Source organism: Benincasa hispida, chromosome 6, assembly GCF_027475165.1.
Source record: "Benincasa hispida cultivar pf3 chromosome 6, pf3_genome.v1.1, whole genome shotgun sequence".
NCBI lineage: Eukaryota > Viridiplantae > Streptophyta > Magnoliopsida > Cucurbitales > Cucurbitaceae > Benincasa > Benincasa hispida.
The window spans coordinates 13,289,808-13,307,327 of NC_143483.1; the positions used below are offsets into that span (position 1 = coordinate 13,289,808).

Genomic DNA, 17,520 nt, shown 5'->3' on the forward strand with positions numbered 1-17,520 from the left:
CGCGAGAGTGTGGTAGCGATAATCACCAACGAAAACCGAGGAGTGGAACCATTAAAAACAATAATTTGATAGAGTTGAAGTGAGTTGGTAAAATAACCAACTCAACCCCACCAACATTTAAAGTTGGTTGTCAAATATTGGGTTGGTAAAAAATACCAACTAAACCCAACTCTCCTTGGTTGTTAAACACCCCCTTACTTTTTTATTCTTGTAGTTCTTAAGTTATATTTTGTTTTTTTTTTTAACCGTTGCACTAAAAAATGATTATTTTCAATACAAGTTTCATTAAAAAAAATTATACATTTTCAATAAAAACAAGGAGAATTCATTTTTAGTCATTAGGTTTTGGATTTGATTCCCATTTTATCCTTAGATTTCAAAATAATTACACTTTTCTTGTTCTTAAGTTTCGAGTTTGATTTAATTTTAGTGCATAAATTTCAAAATATTACCCTTCTACACTTGAAGTTTGAGTTTTATTTCAATTTGGTCCCTAGATTTCAAGAATTCACATTTTTTACCTTGATTTTATACTAAATACCAACGTTCGATTTTTGGTATTAATGTCTATTAATTAATTTAAAATAATTATGATGTGAGTTTTTAAATGTGATGAAAAAGTAGGAAAACTTAATTAAGTATAACTCTTTTAAATCAATTAATAAACATTAACACTAAAGATTGAAAATGGGCCTTTAATGAAAATTGGAGATTAAAAAGGAAATTTGCATTAAATAATACAAAAGGGGAAAAAATGTGATTATATATACCACATTTTTAATATTTGCTATTATAGCAAACATTGACCGGTCAACGTTTCCTTTTTTTCAAAATTCCAAATTTACCCTCTCTTTCCTTTTCTTTTCTTTTCAACCGTTCGTCACCTGTCGTACTTTTCTTTTCTTTCTCTCTTTCCCTTACTTTTCTTTTCAACTGTTCGTCACTTGTCGTACTTTCCTTTTCTTTCACATTTGTCACGGTGAAATATCCATGAAATCCCATTTGTGAAGCTCCATGATACTTTGATCAATTTCAATTCGTGAAGCTCCTTGATACTTCGATCAATTCCGATTCGTGAGTTCGTTTTTATTTTTTTGATTTCATCTTTGATTGGGAGTTTTTTTTTTTTCTTTTAGCGTTCGTTTTTATTTTTTCGATTATGTTTTTCAATTTTTCCTAAATAGTTTCTGGTCATTTAGTCTTTTCTTTCTCTTTTTCTCAAGAACCTAATGATTTCTTCAGCTTACTGTGAACATAATGGATTGTGAGCAGAGTTTGTGTGCTTTCATGAAATTTTGTTTTGTTCATTGCGTTGATATTTTGAGTTTTGATTGATTAATTAAGTTAGGGCTTACATTCTTCATTGTTTCATTTGATATTGTATATTCTTTCTATAAATATATCAGTATATTTTGATGTTTGATATTTTTAGGTTTGACATTACAGCTACATTGGCTTTGTGTTTGTCATTGATAATGTCTATCAGTGTATTGGAAGATATTAGTGGCTATCATTAATAATGTCTATCAGTGATAGAATGTGTGATTGCTATCATTTTTTATTTGTTCATTAATTTTTATTGATATCCATTGAAAGACATGCCTAGTTTTAGATTGGTATCAATGATATTGATAGATTTATATTTTTTTTTTATAGCTATTAGAATCTATTGATATTGTTATTCAATAGTTTTTATTTTATTTTTGCAGGAATTTTAAAACATGGTTATTCCAATAGTTGTTTTTCATAGTGAAATATGGAACGAAAAACACTGTTATGTGAATTACAAATCTACTAGAGTTTTAGTAGATGAGATAATGGTTTTTGAAGATTTTATGGGTTTAATAGTTAAGGAGATTTGTTTGGATGTGTCTACTTCTTCTATAGAACTTTCAGTTTTATTAGATTTTGTTATGAATGAGGTTCAAAATGTAGTTCAAATTCGTGAAGATAAGGATGTAGCTTGGTTTTTGGCTTTAGTTAAGGAACAAAATACACGACATCCTTTAGTTGCTCATGCCAGTAGTTCATGTTTGGAAGTGTCTTCTAATGTTGTTTCTAGTGGAGCTGAGAATTATTTGTCTACTGTTCCTTCTTCTAAACCTATAATTGATGATGGTGATTTCCAAGTGATTATGAATATACATATTGCTCGTGATTTGAAAGAAAAAATGTGTTTGCTAGTAAAGAGATTTTATTAAATTGTTTTTACTTGATAACGGTTAAGAAGAATTTTGAATTTAAGACTATAACGTCAAATTCAAGAGCAATTGTGTTTCTATGTGTTTAAGATGGTTGTCAATGGTATGTGAGGGCATCCCGTTACAAGCAGAGTGTTTTGTGGATGCTTAGGAAGTTTATTGATATTCATGATTGTTCTATAAAAAGTATTCAAACTTGTCATAGGCAAGCTTCTTCGTCCTTAATAGCTGAATGTTATAGAAATGATTTTAGATTTAGTTCTTCTCATACCTCAACTTTTAGTGATATTGTGAATAAAGTCCGTAAGGAATTTGGAGTAACTATTAGCTATTATAAAGCATGGAGAGCAAAAGAGCAAATAATGATCGCTTGGTTTCTTGTTTCTGACTTACTATATGATCTATCAATGATAGCTTCTATCACTGATTGGAGTCTATCACTGATATCTTCCATCACTGATAACATGAAAATAATAGAAGCTATTGGTGATGGACTGCAACCAGTGATAGAAGCTATTGGTGGTAGGCATCAATCAATTATATACCTTTTGTAATCTGGCTTAACTGTTTATTTTCTTCTTTTAGGTACATTTACTGCCTATGAAGTTGACATAAATGGGCATTTTAAGTATTGTTATATGGCTATTGGAGCATCAATCGAGGGTTGGAAGCATTGTAGCCTAATATATCAATTGATGGGACGTTCTTGAAATGTAAATATGCCGGGACTCTTTTGACGGCTTCAACAATTGATGGTAACAATCAGATTTTTCCTCTTGCTTTTAGTATTGTTGACTCTGAAAATGATGCATCTTGGAGATGGTTTTTTGAGAATTTAAAGAAAAGTTTTGATGAACAAGAAGGATTAGTCATTATTTCTGATCGGCATTTTAGTATTCCGAAAGATGTTATAAATATTTTTTCAAATGTTGAGTATTGTGTTTGTCTACGACACCTTTGCAAAATATGAAGTTGATTTATAAGGATTATTTAATTGATGACATATATTATAGTTGTGCAAAAGCTTATACAATTGATAAGTTCGAGTTTTATATGAAATGGATGGAATCAATATATCCTACAATTCGGGAATATCTCAGTAAAGTTGGTTTTGAGAAGTGGGCACGTGCACATTCTAGGAGAAGAATGTATAATATGATGACTACTAATATTTCAGAGTGCTTGAATAATATTTTGAAAGAGCCTCTGTTGCATCATTACTGGATTATATTAGAGAAATACTTCAAAATTGGTTTTATGAAAAAGGTCAATCACATTATCCATGAAAACTGTTTTGACTAGTTGGGCAGAGTCTGAGTTGCGAGAGCAACACAATCAGTCAAGAAGCTTCAAGGTACAAATACCTTGACTATTAGAAAATATTATTAATAACATGTCACTGATAGTTTTTATTTTCACTGATATCTTTTGTTTTCACTGATAACTTGAAAATATTTAATCAGATAGGGATAGTATCACTTACAATTTTGTTTATATTTTAGTTTTCATTGACATTCCATTAGTTCACCTAGTTGATTACATTTCGTTGACTGTTTTATTTTTTAGGTTGATCCTATTAACAATGAAGAATATAAAGTAGTTGATGGGGACAATTACTTTTTAGTAAATTTGGCCTATAAATCATACAGTTGTCGTGTTTGGGATTTGGTGGAAATTCCATATGCTCATGCTTGTGCTGTTATTCGTGGGCTAAATTTAGATATATATACTTTTGTGACAGTCTACTATTTTTGCAGTACATTGTTATCAACCTATGAAGGATCAGTTTATCTTATTGGAAATCATTCTGATTGGAGATTTGTCGATGTTGGTGTGAATGTATTACCTCCAATAGTTAAACATCCGACTGGACGACCACGTAAACAAAGAATATTATCAATTGGTGAAAAGAAAAGGAGCTCGAAGTGCAGTCGATGTCATCTTCATGGCCATAATTATAGGACATGCAAATTTCCCCAGTTGTTTAATGAAGAAGCTTGATTTGTAATTGATGTTTGTAATGAAGAAGCTTGTTTTGTAATTGATGTTTGTCATCGATTTATCAATGATAGTGAGACAACCGATGTTTTTCACCAATTTGTCAATTAGATTGTAGTTGTTGCTTGTTGTCATCAATTTAACCATTAGATAGTGAGACAATTTGTTATTGATGTTTGTCATAAATATATTAGAGACCTTGTTACTAATGTTTTGTTAGTGGAACAGACCTTGTTACTAATGTTTTGTTAGTGGAACAGGCTTTGTTGTTGATATATATATCCGTTCTTTAGTCAATATGATGCTTTTATTTATGAAGCTTTCGTTTTTCTTTAGCCACAACAATTGAAAGAAATGATATCAAGTTATCTATAATAGCTTCTGTCAGCAATTAATATAATGAAGTGATAGATTCTATCACTGACAGTAGATAAACATTTTTGTAGAAGATCCATCAATGATAGATTCTATCAGTAATAGAATCACCAACCAAATGCTACACGATCGTATAGCATTACTGATACCATACTATCAGTGATAGAAGCTGTGCAACTTGTGTTTAGAGGATTTTGTAAGGAGGATATCGCTCTCGGGGGAAATCTCGCTAGGAATTGAGGTGAGTATCGCTAAGAATTTCACAGGCTTGGTATCGCTCTAGAGGGTATCGTTGGTGTCGCTTTAAAGGGTATCGTTGGTGTCGCTGGTATCACTTGTGTCGCTCTAGAGGGTATCGCTGGTGTCGTTCTAGAGGGTATCACTGGTGTGCTTGGTGTCGCTTTAGAGGGTATCGCTGGTGTGCTGGTATCGCTCTATAGGGTATGGCTGGTGTCGCTCTAGAGGATCTCGCTAGTAACAAAATACTATACGAAGTTGCAACTATATCAATCACATTTATGAATCAGTGTCGCTCTAGAGGAGTAACTATTAACTATTATAAAGCATGAAAAACAAAAGAGCAAATAATGAAGTCTTTGAAAGGCGATGCACGTGAATCATATGCTTTGATTCCAAAGTTTTTGATGAAGTTAGAAGAAAAGAATCCAGGTTTCTTGTTTCTGACTTATTATATGATCTATCAATGATAGATTCTATCACTAATTGGAGTCTATCACTGATATCTTCCATCACTGATAACATGAAAATAATGGAACTAATATCTTCCATCGCTGGTGTCGCTTTAGAGGGTCTCGCCAGTGTCGCTCTAGAGGATCTCGCTAGTAACAAAATACTATACAAAGTTGCAACTATATTAATCACATTTATGAATCAGTGTCGCTTTAGAGGAGTAACTATTAGCTATTATAAAGCATGGAGGGCAAAAGAGCAAATAATGAAGTCTTTGAAAGGCGATGCACATGAATCATATGCTTTGATTTCAAAGTTTTTGATGAAGTTAGAAGAAAAGAATCCAGGTTTCTTATTTCTGACTTATTATATGATCTATCAATGATAGCTTCTATCACTAATTGGAGCCTATCACTGATATCTTCCATCACTGATAACATGAAAATAATGAAACTAATATCTTCCATCGCTGGTGTCGCTCTAGAAGATTTCGCCAGTGTCGTTCTAGAGGAGCTTGCTAGTAACAAAATATTATACGAAGTTGCAACTATATCAATCACATTTATGAATCAGTGTCGCTCTAGAGGAGTAATTATATGATCTATCAATGATAGCTTCTATCACTGATTGGAGTCTATCACTGATACCTTCCATCACTGATAACATGAAAATAATGAAACTAATATCTTTCATCGCTGGTGTCGCTCTAAAGGGTATCGCTGGTGTCACTCTAAAGGATCTCGCTAGTGTTTCTCTAGAGGATCTCGCTAGTAACAAAATACTATATGAAGTTGCAACTATATCAATCACATTTATACTATACGATCGTCCTCTTTTCCCTCCAACTAAACAACCTCTAAAATAAATTGAAAGTTGCAACTATATCAATCACATTTATGAAGGATTCATATTGATTCAATATAACTATCATTGATCTTGTAAAATAACAATGTAATTTCCAACATCATAACAATCATTGTATATTGTCAAAATAATTTCCAAACTATTGTCAAACAGAAGTCTATTGTCAATAAACAAGTCTATCTATTGTCAATCAAAGTTGTGATATTTTGAGATTAAAGCTTGGAGAATCGTCATTCCACTTTGGAGACTGCCTTGTAGCTTTGCTTGGAGACACTTTGGTAGACACATTTGGAAAGACCTTCTTTTTGTCTTTCTTTTGTTTCTTTGCGTTCTCCAAAATTTTCTTGGTTGGTTTTGCTTGTCTTTTTGGTCTCGTGTTGTCCTCTATATTTTCAATGACAACCTTTGGTCGATATTTTTTTGGACTCTTTTTAAGAGTCTTTTCAATCACCTGAAATCATGGAATCAAATATAACATGACATCAATGTGCTATCAGTATCAGTCAAGCAAATAAAGCTTCCTATTATTTATACTATCACTAATAACAAACTATCAATGATAGCGTGTTATCACTGATAGTTGGTTATCAATGATTTCAGATATCACTGATAGCATGCTATCAGTGATAGCATGATAACAAACTATCAATAATGCTATCAGTGATAGCGTGTTATCATTGATAGTTGGTTATCAACAAACTGATTTCAAATATCACTGATAGCATACTAATGTTATAATTAAGATCATCAATCAATCAATACTTACATTTTTTTCGTCATATCTTCTTTATCTTTTTCTTCTTGATCTTTCTCTTCATCTTCAAGATCATCATGCATCTGTTCTTGTTGGTTATTCTCTTCATCATCTTGAGCCTTCTTGTCCTTAGCAGTGTCAACTTCAGCCTACATGCATATATCATTTTTGTTATTGTACTTCTTTACAGAAAAAGAAAATCACAAGTTTTACCTCTAAAACTTCCAAACTTGCATCTAAAAGCTCCAAATTAGATGATGGCGCTTTGTTCTTCTCAAGAGATTCTTGAGATTTCTTTTCACCACCTTCATCTTTTTGTGGAAGTTTATCACTGATAGCTTTTTTTATGTGGCCCAATATATCAAGAATCTCCTTGTGCTTTTCATTGATGTCCTTCTTAATATCTTCTTGTCCTCTTTTTAATTCTTCAATTGCCTCTTGTAATGATGCAATTCTTCTCCCGGTTGACATTTGTTTTCCTTCTTTTCCTTTTTCAATATCCATCTCCCTGGTTTCCAGCTCCGCAAAATAGGCATAATAGTTGAATTGCAATTCTTGTTCAGTTGGAACAAATGAAGCAACAGTAAACTGAAAGTTTAATAAAGATGTTAGTGATACAGATAATTTATAGAAACAATCACTGATTTCAAGCTATCACTGATTGCTTCTATCTACAATAACATGCTATCAATGATAGAAGATATCACAATAGTTCCAAATGACTGATAGAAGCTATCACTGATGGTGGTATCTTCTATGTCATAAAAGCTGAAACATCAGTTATAGTTTCTATCATTTGATAGCTAATAATATATATAAATAAAGGAAATAACAGTGATAAAAGACTTACACCAGTGGCTTTGAAAATATTGTTGTTGATGTGTTGCCAATCATTAGGTTCTTGAGACTCCCATTGAGTAAGTCTAGGTCCATCGCTTTTTATTCTTCGTACAAATCCAATAGTGGGGTTGGATAATCTTGGTATAATTTCAAAAGCTCAATATACCAAAGCTAATGGAAATCCTTGGAAGAAAATGGAAGATGTCTTATTGATGACAACCTTCTTAAAAAACTCTATAGTTAGTTCAAAGGAAACCCTGCCCCATGGATAAGATCTAAACCTTTCTTCGTCATCCAACATTTTTAGATGCTTCCAACTTACTTTGTTATGTCCTTGTGTAGGAATTAGGAAGCTTTCTAGAAAATACAAGTGTGCAAGTTTGACCTTTATATCAATGGGTATGTTGGCATCAGAACCTAATAAATTAAAAGTAGCTTGGAGCTCTCTTCTTATAATTTTTTTATTTGTCTTGAAAAAGAAGTTCCTAATTGTACTGTCCATTGATTCCTTTCACTATAGATACCATCTATAGGGTAATCATCACAATTTAAACCTGTTACTAAACAAAAATCCTTGAGGCCAAATTCTGAAATACCTTCTAAATTAAAGGCCAATATATTTTGCTTGGTAGTTGTGCATTGCCTTCTAATAAGGTGTGATATGAGTTGGTTGGGCATCCTTTTCATTTTCATATCTAAGAAGTGCCCAAAAGGACTTTCTCTAAATAGTTGGAGTGATGGCTCATCTAATTTTTCTATGTTAGACAAGACATCTAAATTTATGAAGGAGCTGACTTTTAATGGATTTGTCCGTTCACTTTCTGGAACAATTAATACATTTTCCTGTATATATAACAATAACATAAATGTAAGAAAAAAGCAACCACAAATCTATATAATTTTATAAATATCATTAGATTGTGACCTTGATTTTCTTGTGTTTTTTCTCAGATGTTGATGCTTCCAATGTTTTTCTATTTTCTTTCTCCATTTATCCTAAAAACAAACATGTGGAACCATTACATTCATATCATTGATAGCAATAATAATGATAGATACTTTTCCTATGAATAAACAATCATCAAATCACAGTACAGGGAACTAAATTAGCATCAATGATAGCATCCATCAGTGATAGTTTGTTGATAGACAAATCCATTAACAAACTATCAATGAACTGTCAACATATTCCCTAAAGCATAAGTGATAACTTCTATCCTAAAAATAAACATGTGGAACCATTACATTCATATCATTGATAGCAATAATAGTGATAGATACTTTTCCTATGAATAAACAATCATCAAATCACAGTACAGGGAACTAAATTAGCATCAATGATAGTATCCATCAGTGATAGTTTGTTGATAGACAAATCCATCAACAAACTATCAATGAACTGTCAACATATTGCCTAACGAAAAAACCTCAGTTAAACAACAATAAATAACTTCAGCGATAACTTCAGTCAAACAACAATAACTTCAGTTAAAGCATAAGTGATAACTTCAGTGATAACTTCAATAATAAATAACTTCAGTTAAAGCATCAGTGATAACTTCAGTTAAACAACAATAAATAACTAAATTAGCATAATATTCACTGAAACATCAGCAAATCACAATGAAACACAGTACTAATCTTCACAGTCAACAATAAACTATCTACATATTCCTCGAAAAACTAGCAAATTACAATCAACATTACAAATAATCTTCACATAATCAACATTTTGATGACTATTAGTCTATGATGACTACGCTGTGATGACTACACCGTGATGACTACACTATGACCATAAAATTGTCAATGGAGAATGCATGTAGCCCTAATTTGAAAAACTATTTATCTTCTTATATAAACTATCAATGGAAGAAGAACGAAGCCCTACGTTTTCGAATTCTTGCTATCAGTGATAAAGAGATAAACAAAGGAAAACGAAGAAACGAAGAAAAACAACGTACCTTTTGAAGTTTGGAGCGAAATCGATGGGGAAGAAGACGGTACTGTCGGAGCGGTAGAAGACAGTACTGTCGAAATCGAAAGGTTGAAATCGGAAGGAGACGCACTGTCGGAGCTCGAAAGAGTTGGAAGTGTTTTACGTGTTTTCCGGATGAAGATGAAGGGGCGAAATAAGGTGGCCAAATCTTTAATATGGGCCCATGTCCATTTTAGTCTTTTCTTTTTTCTGGGCTAAATCTTTAATATAAAGAATCTATATTTGCAAATACTTTTATCTTACTACATAAACTCTAATATTTATTGTAAAATAAATATTCATGCAACTTCCCCGATTAAAAATGTGAATCTCAAAATATAGAGATCAAGTTGAATCAAATTTAAAGTTCAAGGGTAAAATTGTTATATTTTAAAACATAGGAACTAAATTGAAATTAAACTCAAAATTTAAGAACTAAAATTGTAACATTTTGAAACCTAGAGACCAAATAAAAACTAGACTTAAGCCCTAAGATCCAAAAATATAATGCCCTTGAAAACAATAGCTATAATTAAAATGTTCAACATCCACAATTTATAAAAGTTAGAATTTAAATATTACAATAACATTGACTTCTAACGTCTAGCATTTTAATAATAATAATTCTCAAATCAACAAGCTTAAGCTGATGAGTGAAAATAAATTTAATATCTAAAACTCTCCCTCATTTTGGACTTGAAATTTGTAGAAGTCCCAATGAGTAAAAATGAATTTGAATACAAGATCTCCTTAATCATATACTCTGATACCATGTTAAATCACTTACTAACCTAGAAGTTAAAGTTAGAGAGTGAAAGTAAATTTAATACTATATCATCTAAAAATAATCGAGGTGGAATCGATAATTAATCTCCATTGTTATCTTTATTTTGGCATCGAAAAGAAATTTCTCCCCGTACCCTTTCTCATTTTTCATCTGGATCATGCTTGTTAAACAATATCGTTGAGGGTAATTGTTTGACTTGGTTAGTGCTTCTTGTGGATTGGAGTTTTCTTGCCGTATTAATAGCACCTATAAATGCAACAATTCTTTCTTTTCCGCTTCCATAGACTCCTTAGGTTTAAATTTAAATTCAAATCTTATGTTATTGAAGTTTCAATACATTTGTGTAGTTTCACGGGTCAATTCAATGTTAATTGACTTTAATAAGTGCAACCATATTTTTTCAATATAATAATTATGAGATAAAAAATTGAACTTTCAATTTTAAATAATGAAATATATTCACATGAAAAATTTATATCTATTTATCCGTCATTATGATATTTCATAGGTTTGGTAAGTAACTCCAAACGAAAAGCTCTAACTCTATTTTAAAATTATAAACTCTGTCCAATTAAAATATTAAAAGTAAGATGAAAAAATCGCGAAATATCATAGAGCTTTTCAATTTCATGTTTTAGCTTTATTTTTATTAATTATTATATAATTTCTCTCAATATTTTTCTATTTCATGTTCTAGTTTTTTTTTTATTAATTATTATATAGTTGATTTTTTAAACAAATATAATTTATAGTTATCTTCCCTATCTATTCTTTTTTAATTTACTTGTGTATAATATAATTTATATTTTTTTATCATATTAATGTTGGAATATTCAAGAACATCATGTTATTAATGAATTATGAATCAAGTGCTTATGGATCCAAACTTTAATTTAGAAATTTTTTAAGTTTGTTTTTATTAGTACAACATATGACATTCATTTTGTATAATCTAGACTTTATTAATAAAATATTTAGTTTATAATAATTTTTTGGTATTCTTTAATATCTATTATATATTCAGTTCATAATCATATTTGACTTCTAATTATTGGTTTATATGTTTAAAGTCATAGTTTATTACTTAAATAAGTTCGTTTTAAAATTTGACTAAAAATTCACAATTTTTTTTTAATAAATTTTCGCGAGTCTTTGATTTTTCCTGGAATACCCATCGATATATCCGTAAATCTGAGTTACCGATATTTATAGCTATAACAATATTTTCGTTCTTGTTTACTATATGAGTATCACGTTAGACCTTAACGATCTCAAGCTCATTTTCTATCACATTTTTTCTATTGATAATCATTTTCCTAATATATTTATTTTATTGTAATTGTTGAGGGCTACCCAAGCATAGGCAAAAGCCTATGGATGGGCCCAAGCCGAAGGAAAATTGAGAGATGACATATAGAAACGCACATCCCAAAAGGAAAAAGTCAGAGCCTCAGGTTTTGGGTGACTAGCCGAATTGGAGAATATATACTCATCAAACAATAATCGAGTTGGACTTGACTTGGTGCCCTTGTAACCTCGAGCCCCGAAACTTTCCTGACATTGTCGAAGTTACAATGTAACTATAGACAAGTGTTGGAGGAACAATATTATAAATAGCCTCATTCGTCAACCCCGAAGGGAAGGAGTAAGTAATTTCTAATGAAGAGCGCTTACATTAATTTTGTATATTTAGTTGAACTATACACTTCTTATACTAACTTAGATTATTAGAGTGTAGTAGGCTCGACGCCATGTTGGTACGAGGAACTCTCAAGCAGGTCAGTTAAGAAGGCGAGACTAGACTAAGAAAAGCATGTTAACGAACAATTCTACGAAAAAAATGGGGACGAAAATGAATGCATGCGAGTTTCCCGTGTTAATGATAATTATTTTTATAAAAGTTTCTATATGCATTTTAAATATTTTTTTATTTACTATTAGAGTTGGCAACGGGGCGGGATGAGATCGGGTATGCACTCCCCGCCTCCATCCCCGTGGGATTTATAATCCTCGTCCCCGCCCCATTCCCCGTTTTGGGGAGTCGGGGTCGGGGTCGAGGTCGGTGAATCCCCGTTCGGAGATCTCTGTGAGAAAAATTTTTTCGTTTATATTATTATTATTATTATTTATTTATTTATTTAAAATCAATTAAATTTTGGTATTTATATTTAAATTTTAAATATTTAATATAACAAAGTATTATTATTACATTATTATTTATTTAAATTAATAATTAAAAATATTTTATATCTAATAAAAAGTTTAAGATGATTATATTATGAAATAATTTTTTTTAAAAAAAAAAAGAACCTACCGTTTTATTTTATATATTTACTTATTTATTATTGTTAGTATTATTAAAAATAATTAAAAGAAATATTTGGGACGGGGATATCGTCTCCATCCCCTCATTCCTGGTTTGATCCCAACTCCGGTCAAACTAGAGATTCTCTACTCCGATTGGAACGAAGATCCGTTATTTTTGCCAACACTATTTACTAACTGTGTTTTCTAATTTAAAAACAGCCAATAAAATTAAGTAGTATGTTATAATAATTTTATCTAATAGAATATGAAACTTATCATTATAAAAAGAAGCGCGATATTGGCGTAGAATATTGTCAAATAAAAAGAGAAACGTGAAACTTGTCTTCTCATCTTTGTTGTTAGTGTCTACACGTTGCACAATTTAAAACTAATTTTCTTCTCCTTTTTTAATTAACTTTTTTCTTATTACTTTTTTTAAAGTAACTTAAAAATAGTTTCGGATTCCCAACTTTGGTATCGCCTTCTCTAAAATAGTAATATTTGGTTGGTCTTTATAGAATGGCTAATTTTTTTTTTTTCCTGGCTTAAAATCACACGAGAAGACAATTTAATCACTTCAAATCAATTTACTTTACTTTTTGATTGTACACTTTTAATTGCATTTTTTATTATTAAAATTGATTTTCAACTATTAAAAATATTTTTTAGTGATTTTAAAATGATAAAAGTAATTTTAATAATTTTTAAATCACTCCCATAATATACCATTAGTTTATTAGAAAATGGAACCCACTATAAGTCCACAAATCATCTTTTACCTGTTTATTTTAAAATCATTCCTAACTAATTTCTACACCAAATTTATCTTATTACTAAGAGTGTTACTTGGTACGTTGAGTACAACTTTGAAGTCTAGAGTTCATATGTTTGTGTTTAGAATGCAAGGTTATTTTCTCAGTGTTTGAGGTATTAAGTTGAGTATTGAAATCAGAGGTATATAATGCAGTTTTATCTCTAAGTTTATCGAATTGTATCAGTTCACTCACTAAATCGAATAAAAATTAAAGTAAGAAATTTTTCATGCCTCGTTTCTTACAATAAATATCAAGTCTTGAGAAAAAACTCGACAAATGCAGAAATATAAACTATAAATATCAAAAATTCACAAAATTTAACAAAAATCTATATTGTTGTTCTTTGAAGCTTCGATTATGAATAGATTTATCGAAATGTGACAAGCCTAAGAATCACATAGATAAAAGACCCAAAGACGAAGGTAGAGTCTAAAATGGTTGACCCAAGACCGAAGAGACCCACGTTTGATCCATAGCAAACCTAGAAGAGTCTGTCATAGTTTTAAGAGGTTGAACCAAAATAGTCAAGGAGGACCTTTAGATAACCAATGCATTTTTTTTATATATTTTGGAATAATCAGGTATATAGTAGTAATTACACTATCATTTGGAAAAATAACAAAAGGTGGAATCCTTTTGAATTATAGCCAAACGCATGAATATCACATGAATCCAATTTTCTGAAATCTTAAAATACCTTCATTGTCCCTTTTAATTGTAGTGTAATTAATTCGACATATTTATTAGTGAGACTGTAATTATTGCTCAATTATATATCTTAGCATACTTTCAACGTCAACTAAGATCATCATTTCAAGCGGATAATTTGCCATAAATCTCGCGATTTAATAGTTGTTTTGAATTTTCGAATCTTCTATATCGACTAATTTTCAAATCTTGCTTTGAAATTTAAAATATCATATTACAAATTATCCTAACTTAGATTTGTTGTTTTTATTATACTTTCTATTAATCTTAATCAAGATTCACGGGTTTTAAATTATTTTGAACTTTATATTTATTATCCTTTTGTTTCCAACATAAAATATTAGAATACAACTTATATCCCTAGCTTTCTACATCCAACGCTTTATTCTTACGGCTATTCAACGATTAAGAGTTTTGTTCAATGGTAAGTGGGAAATTAATCACTATCATGACTTCTGATTTATTGAAATTTCTATTTCTTCGAACACATCTTTTTGAATTTTCATTTTTTTTTGCTGCTTTTATTTTTGTTCTCGATTGACGACAAGTCTACTTTGGAGACTTGACTTAATCAATCAAATTCGCTGGTGCATAGATGAAAAGCTCGACTTAATCAACCATCAACCAAGAGTTCAAGTCGTAAAGTCTTTTCTTTCCAAAGTGATTCCTATCGAACCACTGTGAAAAGGTAGGTCAAGCATATAGACAGTGTTGGTATTTGTTGGGATTAGTGTCCTAATTCTCCCGGAGTCTTGTAGTTTGTAATCTATACACATTGTTATGAATAAAATAAGAGTTATTTTATTTGGCATTTACTCATATCCAATAAACAAAGCTCTATGGTTATTGTATGTAAACTTAAGCATATATATGAGATATACAAGTGGATCATGTCTTAAGTGATAAGCTAAAAAGATTTGTAGTATAAGGATTAATGAGGGATACCTGATCTTGGTGACATACGGATACAATCCGCTTTGTAGAGGTTTGCAAGTGTTGTGAACTACTACAGATGGTAGATCCTGACCATTCATGTGGAGACATCCGAGCGGGGGTATCCTATACAAAGAGTCTATATAATACTGGACCACGAAATGACTAGTCTCTGTATATAATGTCATTGATATTTGAGACTTACATCTCACCTAAACGACCATAGGTGACATGACTTCAATCCTAAGTGTTTTGGGAACTTCTATTTTTTAGGGCGGTTCTTTTATTAGTATGAGTGAGAATGGACATATTGCCAACTTAACATGCCTAACTTTTTTGGGATTTTTCTGATTTGGGAGCTGGGAACTCAGTTACACAAGATGGAATTCATTCCTTCCCCAAAGCAAGTTAAGTAGATAGACTACTCCCTTAATGACTGATTTCGAGTATTGAACATAGTGGCCACAACTTCTCTTTGGAAGAGAGGACTCAGTCATAGTAGAACTATGAATTATATTCGTTAAAGGGACCAGTGGTACTTAAGAAGTTAGATGTAACTACAGGGGCATAACGATTATTGGCCCAACTGTACTTACGAGCGATCTGTGAAGGGTTATCGCATTGTTGATTGGTTGATATGGACACATAATATATCTGTAAGGAGAGTGCAGTTGTCGGTCTTTAATGGAGTGTCTGGCAGTTAACGGATGGTGGATCCCGTGATTAAAGAGTTTAGTCAGTTATTCACGTACCGTTGAAGCTTCAAGCTACATGTCCATAAGGTCCTCTTATTAGCTCAATGGATTCAAGTTGAGAATCAGTTATTGGTGTTGATTCGAAATGTTCAATTTGACAAGAGAAAATTCGATTGTATATGATATGATCGGTGTGATGTATGAGATACGTTAAGTGGAGGATTAATATAAATGAGATTTATATTAAGTACCATGAAATAGAAAAAGAACTATGGTTTATATGTTTCATAAGATGAAATATTAAAACTATAGATTATGAATATAATATGGTAAGTTGGTTATCATATGTATTTATAATAATTTAATTATTGGATAATTATATTTTTTTCTCTAATAACAATTGAGTAAAAGGTTATTGGTGGTTTCATGGTAATGGTGAGATAAAAGAAAAAATATTTTCCTAAATTTAGAAAAAGTTGTGAGAGTTTCTATTCTCGGAAATACTCACAGAATTGTTGTGAAGTGAATAAGATTCACCAAACGATAGCTAAAGAGAGACGAAACGATCATAGAGTGACACTACACGATAGTTCACTCAACCGTGTCGCTAAACGATCGCGGAGCATTTGCTAAATGATTGGGCATCGTCTATACGATAGACTCTTGTCATCTCCCACTTGCTCAATCGTTACACGATTGTTATTCCTCCGGTATCTTCCTCTAACTAAATCCACACAGAGCCTACATTTCTAGATTCTCACACCAAAAATACCAAGGTAGCCATTGTGGTGGTGTGATAAGGAGCTGACCATCATAGGAGAACATGAAGTTTTACAAGAGAAAAATGAAGCTCAACAAGCTAAATCCAGCTCAATTGAAGCTCATGCGAAAATCCATGGGAGAGCTTTCTAAGTCAATCTAATCATGATGCAATCATTATACCCAAAAACCAATGATGAGCTAGAGCTAAAAGACTTCTAGAAGGATTAAATGCTTGCTTTGAAGATAAGTTTCCAGCCAAAGGTAAAGAGTTGCAACCATTGAAGCTCTAAGAGTCATTTGGTCATCCAAAAGCCATCATCAATCTAAAAATTCAGATTCATTACATTATTAACATCCCATATATTTAATTAATGTTATGAATTTATATTTATTAGAGTAGTTGAAAGGGTATTAGATGAATGTAGCCAATATAGGTGAAAGGTTGCACCCTTTCATGGTGTCTATTCAATTAGTTTAAATATGGCTGTAATCTCCACATTTAGAACAACACTTGAAATTTGAATGAAATTTCATTAGAGTTTATTCTCTCAAGCTTTATTAGTGTCAATAACAACCCTTTCATTAGTTTGATCAATTAGATTGTAGAGAGTTCAAAATCTTGAAGTTAGGAAAAGTTCTCCTTTCTTCTTGATCATCGATCAATCTTCCAAACCAAATCTGTTTAGCTTTCTTAGGGTTGTTATCATTTTGTTTATTGGGGGTTATTCTTATTATCGTTGTGGGGTTCACCTAAAATAAAGGGGAGTTCTCAAACGTGATTGAGGTAGTTCTCTTTATCATTTGGTATCAAAA

At 31.3% G+C, this 17,520-nt stretch overlaps 1 pseudogene; it reads left to right on the plus strand.

Annotated features, from left to right (window-relative positions):
• The first annotated feature begins 1,817 nt into the window (after positions 1-1,817).
• Positions 1,818-4,273, plus strand: LOC150035425 (uncharacterized; annotated as a pseudogene).
• Positions 4,274-17,520: the final 13,247 nt, after the last annotated feature.